Here is a 21,497-nt window from a genome sequence, read left to right as displayed (position 1 = left end):
TAAGTGAAAATGTTACTATACTACTTCATAGATATTCAGAACCTTTCTGATTTTGGATGAAGAGGTCTGATTGAAAATCAGATACAGACACATATGGTGAATTCTAAGTTCCCAGTTGCCTTGAAGTTAAGTGGAGTGGGCACTTGATTATTATGAAGGCTACAATTGGATTGAAGAATCATACTTAAAGGTGTAATAGAGCTCAGAAAGTGCCAGACCTCAGAAGTACCTGGCCCTTGATTGTAGCAGCTGGAAGTGATTTAACAAGCACTTGAGGTGACAGAATCAAATACTTTCTATGATGAATGGGCTGTTTCAATATAGTAAATTATTTTGCTCTTTAAAAATCAGAATTAAACAGTTTATATTTTGTGGAGAATAAAATGGAGCCCTAATAAAAGGACACATGTTCACCTACATAAAAAATTGGAGCTCAAATCAAAGACACATTATCATATTTTTCTTTTGCCCACTACACCCAGTTTTATGCATGAACATCCTATATGCTCCTGTATTAACTAAAAGAAATTATAACTCAGTGATTATCTCTTTGCAGCATTTATTAAATCTCTGTCCTTTAAAGAAATAATATTCAATGACTAATATTACAAAGCAAGTCGAGACTACTTAGAACTTGCTGGTATACTAAACAATTCAATTATTTTATTTGCTGTATTAATGTACCAATTTCTTTCATTCTTTTCTCTGATTCAGAGAGTAAATAAGGTTATTCATTTGTGTCTTTTATTCATTTATTCATATGTTTATTGAGCATTAGCCATTTTCTAGGCATTTATGACTAGGCCCTAGGAATACGATAGTAAATAAGAGAGTCCTTGCCCTTTATCATATATAGGTATCAATAATTTTAAATGAGAATCTTATGATTATCAAAGAAATTTGTTTGTCTGGATTATGTTCTACTGCCAAATTTCTTTTTTGTTACTTGAAAACTTTACTAAACTTTGAGTAGTATTTTTCTTTGATCTTACTAATGATATGCCATCTAAATTTCTACTCTGATACCCTCATTTGCATGTTCTAAAATAATAAAATAAAAATTATGAAATGCCACAAACAACTAACTTCCTCTCTGTGTGTATATATGTGGATGTGTATGAAGATAAAGTCATATAAGTGATAAAATTTGGAAATGTGATTCAAATAGGTATAATTGGTTTTAATCTTTACTGAGTTAGAAAATATCTTGCCTTAATAGTATCTCTTTGCCCTTACTGTCAAAACAAACAAACCAAAACAAATTTTGGAAAATCAGTTTTTATTAAGTATTTTAATTGAATAATAATATCAATGAAGAACTACAAAAGATATAACGGTAGTAATTACAGGAGTAAATTTCCCAAATAATTTTAATCTGAGGATCTAAAATTAAAAATTAAAGTAATTATCCAAGAAAACTAGGTGATCCTAAACAAAATAAAAACACAAAATTCAGCAGCAACCACATTTTAAATCATAAAATAAAAAAAAAAAAAAAAGTTGAGGCAGGTAAGGGGATTTTTTTAGGTTATCCCATTATACTATTTAGCCTGATTAAATTAATTGAATCTACAAGTATATTTGCTCTATAAAAGAGGTCATAACTTTATTCTACATTTGGATTTTCAATTCTGCTCTGCTCAAGTTTCTCTAACCTTTCATTTTTTTTTTTTTTTTTTTAATTTCTTTAATTTGGGAGAAGGAATTGCAGAATAAAGTGTGAATTTACTTTTACTTGCATTTATTTATTTTATACCACATACCATAGAACCTCAAACCTAGTATAATACAGTTTTTTTGTTAAATAAGTGAAATCTACATCAGTTCTAAAAATAATGAAATATTGAAATAGAGGAAAATCAGAAAATAAACTTATTTGTTGATTACTCATTCCCCACCATACATATTTTTATTTATCACTTAATAATTTTGCATTAATCTTAACAGTTATTTGCATATATGCCTTTCTCACTCAATTTTAAGCTGCCTTAGGGAAATTTTAAATTTTGCATATCTCTTTAACCCCATAATGTCATCCAAATTAATCGTACAAAGTAAATAGTCAAAATGTACCTCTTGAATTAATAAACAAAAATATAAAACTTTAGAAATACAACCTAGATATATATTTATTACATACTACAATATTCTAGGAGGAAAACTATTTTTTCAGAAATAATTTTATAATAAACTTTAATAAAGTTTTATGAATGACTTCTATTCATAGAATCAAAAGCTTAAAGAAACATATTCATTTTTTTCCCTGCAACTTTGCTTATCCATCATAATTTTATAATAGTAACTTCAAACTTTGGTTATAAATTTCTGAATATGAAGTTTAAAATTTTATAGTCCAGTTTAGAATTGTATTCATAATATCTTCCTAAGTTCTTAATAAAAATTTTCACAAGTAAAAAAATGTTTGCCCTCTGATATGTGATGTTTTCTTTATCACATATTAAATGATTTTATGCATTAGGCCTAAATTAATGGAAATTCATTATAATTATAGATTTAACCAATATATGTTTTTACACAGCCCGTTATGAAAGAGTATTATATTCTAAGTGGCTACACCCACACTTCTGACTCTTGGTTTTCAGAATTATCCTAGACGTTCTTAACTTTATACTCAACAGATAAACTTTCAATACTTCTGTGCATGTTGAAATTATGTTAAATATATAATTCTAGAAGCACCAACATTTTTATAAACTTTCAGTCCTCCATCATAGAAACTACAAAAGATCTCTCTCCATTTTCCAAGACTTCTCATATATCTTTAAATAAACTTAAGTATATGCCATCATTAAGTTTCCATTCATTCCTGTTAACAGATTATATCTTATTTCACATTTTTATTGCAAACAGCTTTCCCCATTATACTTTCTCTCTGATTATTTTAGTATGTAGAAAAACTTCTGAATTTTTATATTTTAATCTAGTTATATTAATCCCGATAGTATATTTTAGTTGATTCTCTTGTTTTCTAGACAATCATATTTGTGCTAATGAAAGTTTGGTTTCTCTCCTCCCAGTAATCATAACTATTATTTCACTTTCATATATTTGATTGGCTAGAAGAATGGTAAAGTAACAATTTTTATCATTAAAAAAGTTGTTCTTTAATTCATTTCTTAACCACCTTAAAAATAAAACTGCAAGATTAATTTATAGACACCAGATCTTTATGATATTTAATATCTAATACCATAATCCAAACTATGAGGTATAGTCTTCTTCCCCTAGAGATTTCATTGTGCTGTTTATTCAAGCCCTACTGATTATTTTTTACCAAACATGTTTTTCATTTCAATAACTTGATATGCAGTGTTAGACAATCAAAATTTTTAAAGACAAATAAGATGCTGCTAATTACCTGTTTGATTTCTATCCTTTTTTGCATGCTTACTAGCAGAATCCCAGTTGGGAGTAGGCATGTTTATTGACATTTTTCTCTCCAGACACTGGTACAACTCTGAAACTCTACTGCTTTATATCCTGTTAAAAAGTTAAAGATTCAGCTGGCACCTATTTTACCCTTTGTACAAGTCCCCAACACCCCCATTTTTTCTATATAAAACATGTGTATAGTGCTAGAGCTCTTACAAGGGTGAAGATAGTCATGTGATAAATTTAGCAGACAAGAAAGGTAGAATGAGCCTAGGTCCTCCAAGCACTGGAAACACAGTATCTAATGATTGCAGAAAATTCATATTACCATAAAATTGGTTAATTAAGTCATTCTAGTCAAGTTCCTGTCACGTAGATTTGAATGCAATTCTGAACATGTTTAAATACCTTTTAAAAGAATGGATTCACTACAGTAAAATTAGGCGGTATTCAAAATATCCTTCAAAGGCTTGCTCTTTATGTTTGTTATGTATCTATATATATAACACAAATACATATATACACATACATATATATACATACACGCATAGAAGATGGTCCTCAAATGTCATGCTCTTTGGCACGAAAGCACTCAATTGTTTACCATTTAGACCAATCATGTTTCTCAGTCTCAAAAAATTATCAACCTCCCGATTAGAAGATTAAATGATCTTTTCTCTCCTTTATTCATAAAGTTTATTATTCTACACACAGAAATATATTGCCACATTAATTCCAGGTGTATGAAGGTGTATCCAATACACCTTAATAACTCCAGCTACATTCTGAGCTAGTAACTTCAGTGAAAACCACCTGTGAGTGAGAGGATCAATTTCCCCTTTCACAGGATCTATTGTTTGAAAGCAGATTTTCTGATTTCTTTAAATCAAATCCCTTGGCCTTTTTACTCTCCAAGTGAAATGAAAATTACAGAAAAATTGATCTTTGAATGATTTGGCTTCTGTCTGCAATATGGCTTTGCAGATGTTAATAAAACCTGAAATGTCCTATGAGCTATAAGAAATAAACTCTTTGAACTCAAAATGAAGCTTGATTTTTTTTTATTTAAAATAAAAAATGGGCTTAGAAAAATCTTTTAAAGTATGTAGCCCAAAAGAGTACAATTTAAATAAATAACCATTTTATAATAAACTAATATTAAAAATATAAAAGATTTAATTATCTATTAAAAGGTTTAAAATACTCTAATCAGCATAATAAAAAGTGGAGTTAATTAATTTATATTGCTGAACATCTGTTCCTAGTTATAATAAAGTTGGAGTGGTTGCAGAGTGTATGTTCACTTTTAGATCATCTAAAATCAGAGGCTTTGAAAAATTTCAAGCACATTCAACTTGATGATAGATACCACAGTGGAGAAAAAATAGCAGTATTATTTGTGCTGTTAAAAATAGATGTTCTTTAAAGATGAAATCAGTACCGAGAAAAATTGAAATAAGGTTGGAAGATGCTAAGACATATAACAGTAACAGCAATGAAATATTTTGCAATATCATATCAAAGTTCATGCATGTAAGCTTTCAAACTTCTCAAGCTTTATCTTCTACCTACCAGGTGTTAGTGGAGTTTCCACTTTTCAACTCTGTAGAACTATTCAAGATACAGTGAGTATGTCAGTTTTCCTTTTTTTTTAATCTGTTAAGCAACATCTAAAATATCTCTATAGTAAGATAAACTATTTAAATCTTTCTTTCAAGAACAAAGGTGTTTAATTATACAATATAGGTTTATTGAATGCCAACAATGTACTGAGCATTGTTCTTGGTGCTGGGGATATGGCAGTGAACAAAGTATTTCTCATGTTAGTATGCATGTTAATGTTAATGTAAATAAAAGGGCCAAGCAATAAATTTGATTTTTAGTACATTATACCCAGCTGTACACATCTCTTGTTTTGGCTCATCTTGTTTCTCTACTTAGATTTATCTCTTTTTCCCTCATTTTTCTGTCTAGTGGAACATACCCCACCTTTAAATCCCAGTTCAAATTTACTTCTTTGCCGCATCTCTTACACTGCTTTCATCAGTTCACCCCTGCCTACGACCAACTACGTATGGCTCTGAGTTCTTGTAATACCAATTGCATGTATATAAATTTGCCATATGCTTTATTATTAATCACATGTTTGAATGCGAAGTTTTTTTATTATTATGAATATTCATGAATACAATGCTGATTTATCCCTCTGTGCTTTGCTTATTTCACTCAACATAAGTGTCTCCAGGTTCATCCATGTTGTGGCAAATGGGAGTATTTCATTCTTTTTTATGGCAGAGTAGTATTCCATGGTGTATATAAACCACAGTTTCCTTATCCAATCATCCATCCATGGACATTTAGGTTGGTTCCATGTCCTGACTGTGGTAAACAGAGCTGCAATGAACATGGGAGTGCAGGTATCACTTTGACATGATGACTTCCATTCCTCTGGGTATATACCCAGCAGTGGGATTGCTGGATTATATGGAAGATCTATCTTTAGTTGTTTGAGAAACCTCCACACTGTTTTCCATAGTGGTTGTACTAATTTACAGTCCCCCAACAGTGTAGAATTGTTCCCTTCTCTCCGCACCCTCGCCAGCATTTGTTATTCACTGTCGTTTTGATTATAGCCAGTCTAACTGGGGTCAGGTGCTATTTCAATGTAGTTTTAATTTGCATTTCCCTGATGACTAGTGATGTTGAGCATTTATTCATGTACCTGTTGGCCATTTGCATGTCTTCCTTTGAAAAACGTGTACTCGGAACTTTTGCCTATTTTTTAATTGGGTTATCTGGTTTGTTTGTTGTTTTTTTTTTTTTTTTTTACCGTAAATTCCTTGAGTTCCTTGTATATTATGGATATTAAACCGTCATCAGATGCATAGTTAGCAAAAACTTTCTCCCATTCTGTAGGTTGTCATTTCACTTTGTTGATTGTTTCGATTGCTGTGCAGAAGCTTTTTAGTTTGATATAGTCCCATTTATTCATTTTTTCTTTTGCAGCTTGTGCTTTTTGGCTCATGTTCATAAAGTTTGTGCCCTAACCTAAATGCTGAAGTGCTTCACCTATATTTTCTCCTAGTAATTTTACAGTTTCAGTTCTCATACTTAAGCCTTTAATCCATTTTGAATTGGTTTTAGTGTATGGTGAGAGGTGCATATCTAGTTTCATTCTTCTGCATATGGATATCCAGTTTACCCAGCACCATTTGTTGAAGAGGCAGTCTTTTCCCCAATGTAGATTTTTGTTGCTTTTGTCCAATATCAGATGGCTGTAAGCCTGAGGGGTGATTTCAGGGTTCTCAGTTCTACTCCACTGGTCTGAGTGTCTATTTTTATAACACTACTGTGCTGTTTTTGTTACAATAGCTTTGTAGTATAATTTGAAATCAGGTAGTGTTATGCTCCGGCTTTATGTTTTTTGCTCAGGATTGCTTTGGCTATTCAGGGTCTTTTGTTGTTCCATACGAATGGTAAGATTGGTTTTTCCATTTCTGTGAAGAATGTCATTGGTATTTTGATGGTGATTGCATTGAATCTGTAGATTGCTTTGGGTAGTATAAACATTTTCACAATGTTAATTTTTCCAATCCAAGAGCATGGAATATCTTTTCATCCTTTTGTGTCGTATTAATTTCTCTCAGAAGTGGTTTGTAGTTCTCATTGTAGAGGTCTTTCACCTCTTTGGTTAAATTGATCCCTAGGTGTTTTTTTTTTTTTTTTTTTTTTTCTTACTTTCTTGATTTCTCTTTCTGTTAATTCATTATTTGAGTATATAAATACAACTCATTTGGGGGCATTTAGTTTGTATCCTACAACATTACTGAAGTTATTAACCAGCTCTAGGGGGTTTTTGATAGAGTCTTCAGGTTTTTCTATATATGGCATCATGTCATCTGCAAATAGAGAAAGTTTGACTTCATCTTTTCCAATGTGGATTCCCTTTATTCCTTTCTCTTGCCCGGTTACTCTGGCTTGTACCTCCAGTACTATGTTAAATGAAAGTGGTGAGAGTGGGCATCCTTGTCTTGTTCCTGTTCTTAAGGGAAAGGCCCTCAGTTTTTCCACATTCAAAATGATGCTGGCTGTGGGCTTGTCATAATTGGCTTTTATTCTGTTTAGGTATTTTCCTTCTCTACCTAATTTGTTGAGAGTCTTTATCATGAAGGGATGATGAATTTTGTCAAATGCTTTTTCATCATCTATTGAGATAATCATATGGTCTTTGTCCTTGAGTTTGTTGATGTGATGTATCATATTTATTGACTTTCATATGTTGAACCACCCTTGCATCCATGGAATGAATCCCTCTTGATCATAGTGCATACTTTTTTAATATGTTGCTGTATTCTGATTGCTAACACTTTGCTGAGGATTTTTGAATCTAGGTTCATCAAGGATATCGGTCTGTAATTTCTGTTTTTGTTGTGTCTTTATCGGTTTTTGTATCAGAGTTATGTTGGCCTCGTAAAATGAGTTTGAGAGAGTAGCTTCTGTTTTAATTGTTTGGAATAGTTTCAGGAGAATTAGTATTAACTCCTCTTTAAAAGTTTCATAGAATTCAGCTATAAAGGCATCTGGACCCAGACATTTCTTTGTTGAAAGATTGCTAATTACTACTTGCTTATTATTGCTAATCTCCTTGCTTATTATTGGTCTGTTCAGGTTTTCTGTCTCTTCTTGGTTCAGTCTTGGTAGTTTCTATGTGTCTAGAAACTTATCCATATCTTCCAGATTTTCATATTTGTTCTCATTCAGTTGTTTATAATAGTCTCTAATGATTCTTTGTATTTCTGTGGTATCAGTTGTAATGTTTCCCTTTTCATTTCCAATTTTTGTTATTTGGGTCTTCTCTTTTTTTTTTTTTTTTTTTTTTTTTTTTTTTTTTTCTGGTTAACCTAGCTAATGGTTTGTCTATTTCATTTAACTTTTCAACAAACTGACTTTTTGCTTTGTTGATCTTTTCTATTATTTGGGGGGTGTCTATTTTATTTAGGTCTGCTATGTTCTTTATTTCTTTCCATCTACTACCTTTAGGTTTGATAGTTGTTGTTTTTCAAGTTCTTTGAGGAATAGTGTTAGGTGGTTTATTAGAAATTTTTCTGTTCTTTGATGTAAGCATTCATTGCAATAAATTTGCCTCTTAGTACTCCTTTTACAGTATCCCACAGGTTTGGGTATGATGTATCTTTATTTTCATTAGTTTCTAGAAATTTTTTGATTTCCTGTTTAATTTCTTCTTGGACCCATAGGTCATTCAGGAGCCTATTGTTTTGTTTCCATGTACTTGTATAGTTTCTAGAGTTTTACTTATTATTAATTCCTGATTTTAGTCCTTTGTGATCTATAAAGACACTTAGAATAATTTTAATTATTTTTTAACTTGCAGAGACTAGATTTATGGCCTAATATGCAGTCTATCCTGGAGAATGTTCCTTGAGCAGATGAGAAGAAAGTATATTCTTTAGTTGTTGGGTGAAATGTTTTGTATGTATCTGCCATGTCCAGTTGGTCTAAGGTGTAGATTAAATCCTGTGTCTCTTTGTTGACTTGTTGCCTGGAAGATCTGTCCCATACTGAGAAAGGGGTATTCAGATCACCCACTATTAATGTATTAGGGCCTATTTCTTTCTTTAGGTCTAAGAACGTTTGCTTTATATATCTGGGTGCTTCAGTATTGGGTTCATACATGTTTATGATTGTTATGTCTTCTGGCTGGATAGATCCCTTTATTATTATATAGTGGCCTTCTTTGTCTCTTTTTATGATTTTTGGTTTAAAGTCTATTTTTTCTAACATAAGATTAGCTACTCCTGCCCTTTTTTGGTTTCCCTTTGCATGGCAAATCTTTTTCCATTCCTTCACTTTTAGCCTATGTGTGTCTTTTGAAGCTTTTTAATCCAATCAGTCAGTCTGTTTCTTTTGAATGGGGAATTTAATCTATCACATTTAGGGTAGCTATTGACAAGCGTTTCTTAATTCCTTTCATTTAATTGCTTCCTGTTTACATGGTTTAAATATTTTTAATCATTATTTCCCCTTTTATTTTTCTTCTTCAATGTTAGTTGGAAATTTAAGGTGGCATGATTTAGCTCCTTTCTCTTCCTTGCTGGCATTTTTGTTTTAACAGTGTGTTTTTTCTCCTTCTTGTGTATTTGTGATAGTGGTCACCATTATTCAGATTCCAGATAAATGATTCCCTTGAGAATTTCTTGTAGAGCTGGTCGTGCAGTGGTGAACTCCCACAATTTTTGTTTGACTGGGAAATATGCTATTTCTCCCTTATTTCTGAAGGAGAGCCATTCTGAGTAAAGAATTCTTGGCTGGCAATTTTTTTCCTTTTAGTATTTTGAATATATCATTCCACTTTCTCCTGGCTTGTACGGTTTCAGTTGAGAAGTCTGCTGTTATTCTGAGGGTACCCCTATAAGTGACCTGATACTTCTCTTTTGCTGCTTTTGGAATTCTCTCTGTCTTTGAGCCTTGCAAATTTAACTGTAATGTGTCTTGGGGAGGATCTTTTTGGATTGAATATATTTAGGGACCTTTGAGCTTCCTGGAAATGAAGATCTGTATCTTGCCCTACACATGTAAAGTTTTTGTTACTATTTCCTTGAATAGGTTTTCAATACCTTTTCCTTTCTCCTCCTCTTCTAGAACACCCACAATTAGGATGTTAGAGCCCTTGAGATTGTCTGTTATCTCTCTTAGGTTTTCCTCATTATTTTTAATTATTTTTTTTTCCTTTTTTTTATCTGCCTGAGTTATTTCAAAAAGACCATCTTCAAGCTCTGAAATTCTTTCTTCTGTTTGCTCTATCTTGCTGCTCAAGCTTTCAGTTGTATTTTTTTATTTCACTGAGTGAATCTTTCATTTCTAGAAGTTCTACTACACTCTTTTTTAAGGTACTAATCTCTTCATAAATTTCCTCCTTCATATTCTGGATATTTTTTCTCATTTCATTGTGTTCTCTAATTGAGTCTTCCTTTATTTCTTCAAGTTTCCTTAAGATCATTGCTCAGAATTCTTTTTCAGACATTTCAAGGGTTCCCTGTTCCATGCAGTCTTACATTGGTGCATTACTGTATTCCTTCAGTGGTGTTATTTCTTCTTGTTTATTTGTAGTTCTAGTATTTTTTCATTGACATTTGATACAGGGTTTGCTTCTTCTATTACACTGAGGTTGGCTGTAGAGTGGCCCTGGTTTCTACTGTGGTGGTGAATTGCCTTCGTTTGACAGTAGGTGCAGTGGTGGTTATATTAAATCACCTTGGGTCCTATTCTAGAATCTGTGGTTGTAGAATGATCCCCCAGTGCCACACAGGTCTGTTGGGCTCACCACAGTGAGTCAGGGCATGGGAGCTGGTGCTCCCCTCTGGGTCCAAGGAGGGGGGAAGGGTCGCATCTGCTATGTGGTCCTGCTTAAATGTGAGATTTTTAATGAGACATACGTTATTTTTTTCATAGCTTCCACTCCTAATACGATGCTGAATGCATGAGACCATCAAAAAAGGATCATATGAAAAATGAATGAATGAATGAATGAATGAATGAAAAGAACAATTGTGAGATGTTTTCGTAGATGGCATACCAAAAGAATAAGGTGTTTCTATAAAAGAACTAATATTTATTAGTTTTTTATTGCTGCCATAGCAAATTTTCACAATCTTACTAGCTTAAAACAATTTCAGCTCTGTAGGTTAGAAGTCTGACATGAGTATCACTGGGCTAAAACTAAGGCATCTGCAGGACTGCATTACTTTCTAAAGGAATGCACTAAAAGAATCTGTCGCCTTGCCTTTTCCACCTTCCAGAAGCTTCCTGCACTCCTTGGCTCTTGGTACCCTTCCTCAGTCTTCAAAGCTACTAATGTCTAGTCTCTCTAACCTTCTCTCTTTTACCACACCAAGGAAAGGTTTCTGCTTTTAAGGATTTAAATGATCAGATTGTGCATAGTGAGATAATCCAGGATAATCTCCCCATCTCAAAATCCTTAACTTTGATCACATCTGTAAAGTCCCTTTTGCCATGTAAGGTAACTTACACATTCCAAGTATTAGTAAGTGGAGAGATTTGGTAGTGGGAGGAGCGGGACATTATTCTTCCTACCACAATAAGATCATACCTATGTTTGGTACATACTTTTAGTGACTGCTAGTAGTATGTAAAAATGAAAATGACAAGTAGTGTACCAACTTAATAACAGTCAAGTTAAGACATCAGCGAATGTATCTGGTGAAGATGTGTTCCTCAGACTTGATGAAGAAGTGAATGAATGAATGAAAAATAAATAAATAAATAAATGAAATAAATAATAAGGAAAGTTACATAAATAAATAAACAAGCAAAAATTTTGGCAGACTAAATATAAGGACAAAAGCCATTGAAGTCAACACCAAGGTTTTTTTCTAAAAAATTAGTTTCAGAATTATAATTCTATTTTAACTGAGAAGTAGTGAATATAAGGAGGAATTCATGTCTATTTTTACCATCCAAACTTCAGTTCCCAAATATCTTATAAGTTTTGAATGTACTGAAAAAAAAAATAGATCTCTTGCAATTTCCCCAAAGAGGCCAAGGCACTGTGAAAGCATTTGTCCTCATATCCAGGCTGATTCTACTGGCGATGTTTCATCCCATCACTCCTACTTTTATTACCATGAGCCACCCACAATAATACCCTACAATCTTGATAAAGCGTCTTTCATATACTACTACTTGTCAATGATACCAATTTAATTTTATTAGAGATAAGGCAAAAAGCAAATATCCAATAGACTGTCCTCTAAATCAGATCTAAAAATATTCACATTTGTTGTTGTCACCACCATTTATTTGAAAGAGAGAAAGAAAAAAAATTACCCTTGTAAATGTCAGCAAAGAACAAAAGAGTGAAGAAACGTAGAGCAGTGAATGCTCAGTGAATGCTCGATTTAATTTTTTTTATTTTATTTTTTGTGTGTGTGAACAATTTTGAGTTTCTAGTCTTATGTAAGCTTAGAGAGGTTCTTATAACTCAGGTTTTGAGACTACTTATTTGGATTTTAAACACATTAAGAAATTGCCATTTAGACAATGTACTTATCTCCATAAATCAAATAATCAGTCCATTTGTGAATTGCCATATATAAGCAAAGTTATGTTATTTTCTGTGCTGATTAATTTTAGGTGTCAACTTGACTAGATTAAGGAATACCTAGAAACCCAGGAAAGCATTATTTTTGGATGAGTCTGTGAGGTAGTTTCTAGAAAGATTAGCATGTGAGCCTGAGAGGACTAGTGAGAAAGATCCACCCTTCATATGGGTGTGCACGCTGTAATCTGCTGGGGCCCAAAAAAGGACAAAAACAGAGAAAAAGGTGAATCTCTCACTCTATCTGTTGGAGCTGGGACACACTCTTCTCTCCTACCCATGGAAATCAGAACTCAAGACTCTTCAGCTTTTGGTTCCAGGACTTGCACCAGCCCCACCTCTGGCTCTGAGGACTTTGGCCTCCACTTGAGAACCACACCGTCAGCTTCCCTGGTTCTGAGGCTTCCAGACTTGGACTGAGCCACGCTATCGTCATCCAGTTTGCAGACGTCCACAGTGAGACGTCTCAGCCTTCATAATCGCGTGAGACAATTCCCCCAGTAAATCCCCTCTCATATTTTTATATACATATCCTATTGGTTCCGTCTCTCTGGAGAATCCTGACTAGTACATTTTCTTTAAGTTATTTTAAAATATAATCATAATTTTAAGGTAATATTGTCTTTTAGAAGTTAGTTCAGTTCAGTATACACTATAAAGATGAGCAAATGGAAAAATTTAATGATTTGCCCTAGATCACATAGCTAGTTAGTGGCAAAATAGGAAGTTACACTCAGTTTAAATGTCAATACTCTTCCTTACCACCAAGCTTACCTTCAGAATTTCTTCCTTCTCCCAACATGAACATTTGCATTCATGGTGTTCTATAATATACTGGTTGCCCCCACCTAGTTAATGGGAACAGGCCAGAGTGTTACTCTCAGGTAACAAACATCATGATGATATATGCATTATTAAAAGATCACTGTGACTTTGGGGTGGGGGTAAGGATTGGAAGTGAGAAAAGAGCTGCACAAAGGGTGAACTGTTAAGAACAGATTGTAGTAGACATAGGTGAGAGAAAATATTTTTTTTTCTAGGGGTGTGTCAATGTAGACTTAGAGAAGATGGTTCCAAATAAGAAAAAATTAATAAGCTTCATGATGGATAGGTAAGGAAGAAGAGGGATAAGGAGGTGACGAAAGTGATTCCCAGATTTCTGGGTTACACAATTAGACACATAATGGTATTATTCACTGAGACAGAAATTGTTAGAGGAGATCAAAGTATTAATCAGCTTTTGCTAGTTTATGATGCAATAACAAACAATTACACAATTTGAGTAACTTTAATAAGAACAAAGTGTAGTTTTTGTTTCATGGTTAAAAATATAGACTCTGAATTGATTCATTCACCTTTAGCTCCCTCCAATAAGTGAAAACATGTGGTATTTCTTTTTCACTGCCTGACTCGTTTCACTTATGTGTGTGTGTGTGTGTATGTATTTGTGTGAATTGATTCATTCACCTTTAGGTCCCTCCAATAAATGTAAACATGTGGTATTTCTTTTTCACTGCCTGACTCGTTTCACTTAATATTATTCTTTCAAGGTCCATCCATGTTGTTGCAAATGGGAGTATTTCATTCGTTTTCAACAACATCAACAACAACAACAACAAAAAAAAAAAAAACCAGGGCGGGGGGAGAGGAAGATTTAACAACCTCAACTTTTTTTTTTTTTTTTTGAAGCTCTTACAACCAGAAAATGGAGGGGACACATCTGGGTGGGAGGGGGGAGAGGGAGGAGGGAGGGAGGTTTTGGTGATGGGACACAATAACTAACTACATTGTATATTGACAAAATAAAAATAAAAATTAAAAAAAAAATATAGACTCTGGAGTCCGGCTGTCTGATTATGAATCATAGTTACTACATTTACTAAATGAATGTCCATGGGAAAATCACTTAACTACTCTTGGTCTCAGTTTTCTCACCTGTCAAATGAGGATTGTCAAAATGAATATAAGAATTGTAGGTTCTTATCATGTTGTAACTTACAATATACTCATATGTAGTACTTCAAAAAGTACCCGACATATAGTAAGTTCCTGATAAATGTTAACTAGTATTAGTATTACTATCCCCATTCCAATGAAGAGAAAATTGAGGTGCAAGAAACTTAAATAAATTGCCCCAAATCACACAGATAGTTAATGGCGAAGGTAGAATTTGAAGCCAATCTTACTGATTTCAGATCCTATGTTCTTAATCATTATATAAAAATTCTTTCCTTTTCTTGCATCTAATCAATGCAGACACACTAAGGGGTCCTGCAATACTGGGACTCAAAAAGCAGTCTTTTGTTGGAGCTGCACATAAATATCCTGCTTCTGGCATTAATTTTGAAGTAACCCAGGAGTATATAGACACTTGATATATGACATAGCAACATTGGTTATCAGTGGAGAAATGATAGCTATTTCAATTAGTATCTTGGGTAATTATATTTCACAGGAAAAATAAGATAAATTTGGATCATTACCTCCTACAAAGTACAAAAGTCTATTTCAAATTGTGAAATGACTTTATGAACTAAGGTTAGGGAAGAACTTCAATATGGCACAAAGTCAATAATAGAGAAATAGATCTATAAATTGGACTAAGAAAAGCCAGTCTGTAATATACTAAATTAAAAGAATGAAAGGCAAATATAGAATTTTAAAAAAGACTTCCAACACAAATAATTGGCATAATGATGACATGTTTTTAAATTATATTTTAAAACCTACAGATCAATCCATAAAAATACAGCCCAACAGAAATATGAATGAAATAATTTCACAGAAATTTCACAAATATGGCCAACCAAATGACCAAACTAATATATGAAAATTTGCTTATTACCCACCTTCATTAGTGATCAGGAAAAATAAAAATTAATAAAATTGACAAAGTTTATAAAGTTTAACAATACCAAATGGCAATAATGTGGAGCAATTGGAACATTTATACACTCTGATAGTGTTAAACATAATTCTATTTTGACTTGTTAAAATATCATCAATCAATTTTAAGAAGCACACACTTTATAACCCAGTATTTTCACTAATAGAGCTATACACTAAGTAAAATTTCCCATGTATGCATCAGAATGAATGTACAAGAATAAGAGCATTGTTTGCAAAAGGCCAAAATTGGCTTGATATTGTCAATTGAGTGAATTAAATAACATACCATGATATATTCTTACCATGGGCTACATACGATGTACGTATGCACAATTCTTTATACTAAATATGTTTGATTCAAAACCTTTGAATAAACTTACAACCAAATGGGCATTTGTAGTGTAAACATAACCTGCCACAATGTCATATACATGAACATAAAAATTTTAATATTTCTGTTCAAACTTTTAAAACCTTTGTTGCTAAAATAAATTTTAATTATAGTACCATAATTTTTTTTCTTAGCTTGGTTCTGATATTCTCATAGATTTTCTACTAAAATTCAGGGATATTATTTCTAAATGTCCCTTTAACTATTCCCACGATTCTCTAACTGATCATGTGAAACACCCTGTCAAAAAAGACAGATAATGATTCTTGCTGCAGCAAAAGGGACTTTATGACATCACACTTTGGAGATACGACAAATCTGTAACCTTATGTAGTGTGACATTTATAAAGGGCATTTCAAAAACTGATTGTATTTTCTTTGATTTTAAGAGGGTTAGCATATAACTACAGAAAAAATTTCTTAAAACCTCTTCCCCGAGGAAGGCACTCTAAAAGATTTTTTTTCTTAATTCATGAATACTGTCACCCTTTTCTTTAAACTCAAGAGAGATTATTATGAAATATGCCATTGTCTACCACTCTAAGATGAAATATCTTGTGTTACACATGTAGGTTTGTCTATTTTTCACTATATTATATAAAGTAAACATTCATCTAATTTCTTCAGTTTCAATATCTTTATTTTTTATTCTACTTTAAACATTTAAACATTCTTGATTTTCATAGTTTCTAACAATAATACTTAATGTTAGGGTATAAGATTTCAATGAGAATTCAGGTTTACTGACATTTCTTGATTAAGTGAATTGACTCCTCTCTATGTAGAAAGTATATTTACGTCAGCCACATATTTCTTTATTTTACTTACTCTGAATCTATGTGTCATAGCTCAACTCTCAAAAACACAATTTACATAATAAAAATACTATTTTGAAATAAATAATAAAATATAATAAATAAAATAAATTTCTTACTATTGGCACCTTTGCTTTTAGTACTAAAGACACCGATCTTTTGCAAATAGAATTAAGGCTTTGATGAGTACAGTGCTTCCAGTGAAAAAAGAAATATCACTTTTCAAGTTAGGGGAGTATCAGATTTGCAACTGGACTAAAACATTAAATAACCATGCTTTGAAAAAAAAAAAACATTTGTTTTTTGGTGTTAAAAATTCATGGAATCTTAACTTTTGTTCATGTCCTCTTTTGTGAATTCCCCTTATACGTGTCTTTGTTCAGTATCCTTAAATCTCAGAGATGGGGGTAATGACTTTAATCTTTGGAACACCCAGTTTCCTAAATTATGGTGTAGACTTCATGACTGTCAGATTACTGTAGCCATGAAGCAGAACAGGATGTAGCTTTATTTGGTCAGGCCACAGAAGGGTTGGAAAATAACATTACTTAAATTGAATAAAAAATAGTAATATTCTACATGCACGCACAGCATAAATAACTGTTAGGTATGCTCATTGTTACTGGGGTATCAATGTTTTTAGACACTCTCAGCCAACAGAGCAAGGAATGCATGTGTATATATAAACCCTACGTGTGTATATATATTTCTATTTTTCACCATCTGCATCTATATTAAACTACACATGAGGTGATGATGTCTTCAACCATAATTCATTAACGCATAGATCATTCTAGCCTCTTCCCCCTGGTTGTCTGTAATTTTCCACTCCAGAAGTGAGAAACCTAGTGCCTACCATCTGTCACCCATTAGCTTAATTGTTCAATTCCAGCATACATACAGTATAGTAGTTCAGAACTTTTAACCCATACCCTTGTTAGAAAGAGCTTTATTAACTAGAGTATGGGGCTTCCATACAGTTGATGTGTCCTTTAATCATTTAGATTCCACTTATTTTTAAAGTTATTTGGGTAAGCATCACCTTACGTGAGGTTATATAACACATCTGAAATAATGTTAGATTCTTTTGTCACAGTCAACATTCTCTCCTGAGAACCACCAACCTCCTAAATGATTTTTTTCTGGTAATTTTCAGACATTAATCTCACTCTTTATGCTGTAAAGCTCTACAGGTTTTGACAAATACATACTGTCATTTGTACACCTTTACAGTATCATACCAAATTGTTTCATAGTCATTAAAAAAAATCTGTTTCACTTAATCTGCTCCTATTGCTGAATTCCTGACAACTTACCTGTTGCTATCTCCGTAGTTTTGACTTTTCCTTGTTTCATAAATAGAATTATACATTATGCAGTTTTTCAGACTGATTTCCTTCATCTAGAAATATAAATTTAAACTTTATTCTTGTTTTTAATGACTTAATAGTTCATTAAGTTCTAATGCTGAATAATATTCCATTATATAGATTTACTAGTTTATCCATTCAACTACTGAACGATATTTCGGTTTTTTGATATTGCTAGTAATTATAAATAAAACTGCTATGTAGAGAAAATAGAATAGTAGTTACCACAGTCAGGGAAAGAGGAGGAAGGGGTGGGGGGGGGGACAAAGAAAGTCTGGTAGACGAGTATAATGTGACAAAGTTACAGGTAGATAGGAAGGGTAAGTTCTGATGCTGTAGGGTGACAACAGCTAATAATATTGTAATATATTTCAAGATAGAGAGAAAAGAAGATCTTGAATGTTATCACCACAAAGAAATCATGAATGTTTAGGTGATAGAAATGCTAATTATTCTCAGTGTATCATTATACAATATATGCATGTATTGAAACAACAAATTGCTCTGCATAAACATGTACAATGGAAAAAAAACACCTAATTCCTCTTTACAACATAAAAATAAATAAATAAAACTGCTATATAAATTTATATGCAGGCTTGTGTGAGCATAAGTTTTCAAATAGGTTGGGCAAGTACCTACAAGTGAAATTGCTGGATCATGTGATAAACATTCTTCTAAAGTGGCTGCACCATTCTGTTTCCACCAGCAGTGAAAGAGAGTTCCCCTTGCTCTGCATCTTCACCAGCAAATGACATTGTTTGTTTGTTTGTTTGTTTGCATTCTATTAGATGTAGTGGTATCTCATCGGTTGCTATAATGAAAATTTTTATAATGAAAAATGATGTTGAACATCTATTTATATGATTATTTTCTTTTTTTCTTCCAAATTTTATATTACTTTGTCAATATACAATGTGGTTGATTACTGTGGCCCATTACCAAAGCCCCCCTCCCTCCTCGCTGGCCCCTCTCCCTCCCGACAATGTCCTTTCTGTTCACTTGTATCAACTTCAAGGAATTGTAATTGTTGTGTCTTCTTCCCTCCCCGCACCGTTGTGTGTGTGTGTGTGTGTGTGTGTGTTTATTTATTTATTTTTAGCTCCCACAAATAAGTGAGAACATGTGATATTTCTCTTTCTGTGCCTAACTTGTTTCACTTAATATAATTCTCTCTAGGTCCATCCATGTTTCTGCAAATGGCAGTATTTCATTCTTTTTTTTATAGCTGAGTAGTATTCCATTGTATAGATATACCACGTTTTCTGTGTCTATTCATCTGATGATAGACATTCCCGCTGGTTCCAACTCTTGGCTACTGTAAAGAGTGCTGCGATGAACATTGGGGAACAGATATACCTTCGACATGATGATTTCCATTCCTCTGGGTATATTCCCAGCAGTGGGATAGCTCAGTCATATGATAAATCTATCTGCAATTGTTTGAGGAACTTCCATACCATTTACCATAGAGGCTGCACCATTTTGCAGTCCCACCAACAGTGTATGATTATTCCTTTTTCTCCACAACCTCACCAGCATTTATCATTCACAGTCTTTTGGATTTTAGCCATCCTAACTGGGGTGAGATGGTATCTCAGTCTGGTTTTGATTTGTATTTCCCGAATGCTGAGTGATGTTGAACATTCTTTCATGTGTCTGTTGGCCATTCATATATCTTCCTTTGAGAAATGCCTATTTAGCTCTTTTACCCATTTTTTAATTGGGTTACTTGGTTTTTTGTAGTAAAGTTGTTTGAGTTCCTTGTATATTCTGGATATTAATCCTTTGTCAGATGTATATTTTGCAAATATATTCTCCCACTCTGTTGGTTGTCTTTTAACTCTGTTAATTGTTTCTTTTGCTGTGCAGAAGCTTTTTAGTTTGATATAATCCCATTTGTATATTTTTCCTTTGGTTGCCCATGCTTTTGGGGTCATATTCATGAAGTCTGTGCCCAGTACTACTTCCTGAAGTGTTTTTCCTATGTTTTCTTTGACAAGTTTTATTGTTTCACAGTGTATATTTAATTCTTCAGTCCATTTTGAGTTGATTTTAGTAATGGGGAGAAGTATGGGTCTGGTTTCATTCTCCTGCATATGGATATCCAGTTATCCCAGCACCATTTGCTGAAGAGGCAGTCTCTTCCCCAGTGTATAGGCTTGGTGCCTCTGTCAAAGATCAGATGGCTGTAGGTGTGTGGGTTGATTTCTGGATTCTCTATTCTATTACATTGATCAGAGTGTCTGTTTTTATGCCAATACCATGCTGTTTTTGTTATTATAGTTTTGTAGTATGGTTTAAAGTCAGGTAGTGTTATGCCTCCAGCTTTATTTTATTTATTTATTTATTTACTTATTTTTTTTTTTGTCTAGTTCCTGCTCTTAAAGGAAAAGCTTTCAGCTTTTCCCCATTCAGGATGATATTGGCGGTGGGCTTATAATATATGGCTTTAATTATGTTGAGATTATTTCCATCTATACCTAATTTATAGAGGGTCTTTGTCATGAATGAATGTTGAATTTTATCAAATGCTTTTTCAGCATCTATAGAGATGACCACATGGTCCTTGTGTTTTATTTTATTAATATGGTGTATCACATTTATTGATTTGTGTATGTTGAACCAACCTTGCATCCCTGGGATGAATCCCACTTGAGCATGGTGTATAATTTTGTGTATGTGTTACTGTTCTGTTAGCTAGTATTTTACTGAGAATTTTTGCATTTACATTCATCAAGGTTATTGGCCTGTAGTTTTCTTTTTTAGTTGTATCTTTACCTGGTTTTCATATCAGGGTGATGTTTGTTTCATAAAATGAGTTTGAGAGATTTGCCTCTGTTTCAATATTTTGGAATAGTTTGCAAAGAATTGGTGTCAATTCCTCTTAGAATGTTTGGTAAAATTTTGCTGTGAATCCATCTGGTCCTGAGATTTGCTTTGTTGGGAGCCTTCTGATAACAGCTTCAATCTCCTTTATTATTATTGGTCTGTTCAGATTTTCTACATCTTCATGGCTCAGTTTTGGGAGCTTGTGTGTATCCATTTCCTCCAGATTTTCAAATTTGTTGGCATATAGTTGTTTATAGTAGTCTCAAATGATTCCTTGTATTTCAGAGGTATTGGTTGTAATATCACCTTTTTCATTTCTAATTTTTGTTATATGGATCTTCCCTCTTCTTTTTTTAGTTAGCCATGCTAATGGTTTGTGAATTTTATTTACCTTTTCAAAAAACCAACTTTTTGATTCGTTGATCTTTTGTATTGTTTGGCGGGTTTCAATTTCATTAAGTTCTGCTCTAATCGTAATGATTTCTTTCTGTCTGCTAACTTTAGGTTTGGATTGTTCTTGTTTCTCTAGTTCTTTAAGGCGAAGTGTTTGGTTGTTCACCTGCTATCTTTCCATTCTTCTGAAGTAAGCATTTAATTGATAAATTTCCCCCTTTTGCAATATCCCACAGGTTTTGGTATGATGTATCATTGTTTTCATTAGTTTCAATAAA

Source organism: Galeopterus variegatus, unplaced genomic scaffold, assembly GCF_000696425.1.
Source record: "Galeopterus variegatus unplaced genomic scaffold, G_variegatus-3.0.2 Scaffold759, whole genome shotgun sequence".
Classification (NCBI taxonomy): domain Eukaryota; kingdom Metazoa; phylum Chordata; class Mammalia; order Dermoptera; family Cynocephalidae; genus Galeopterus; species Galeopterus variegatus.
The sequence above is the reverse complement of the archived record's forward strand: the minus strand, read 5'-3'. Positions refer to the sequence as shown.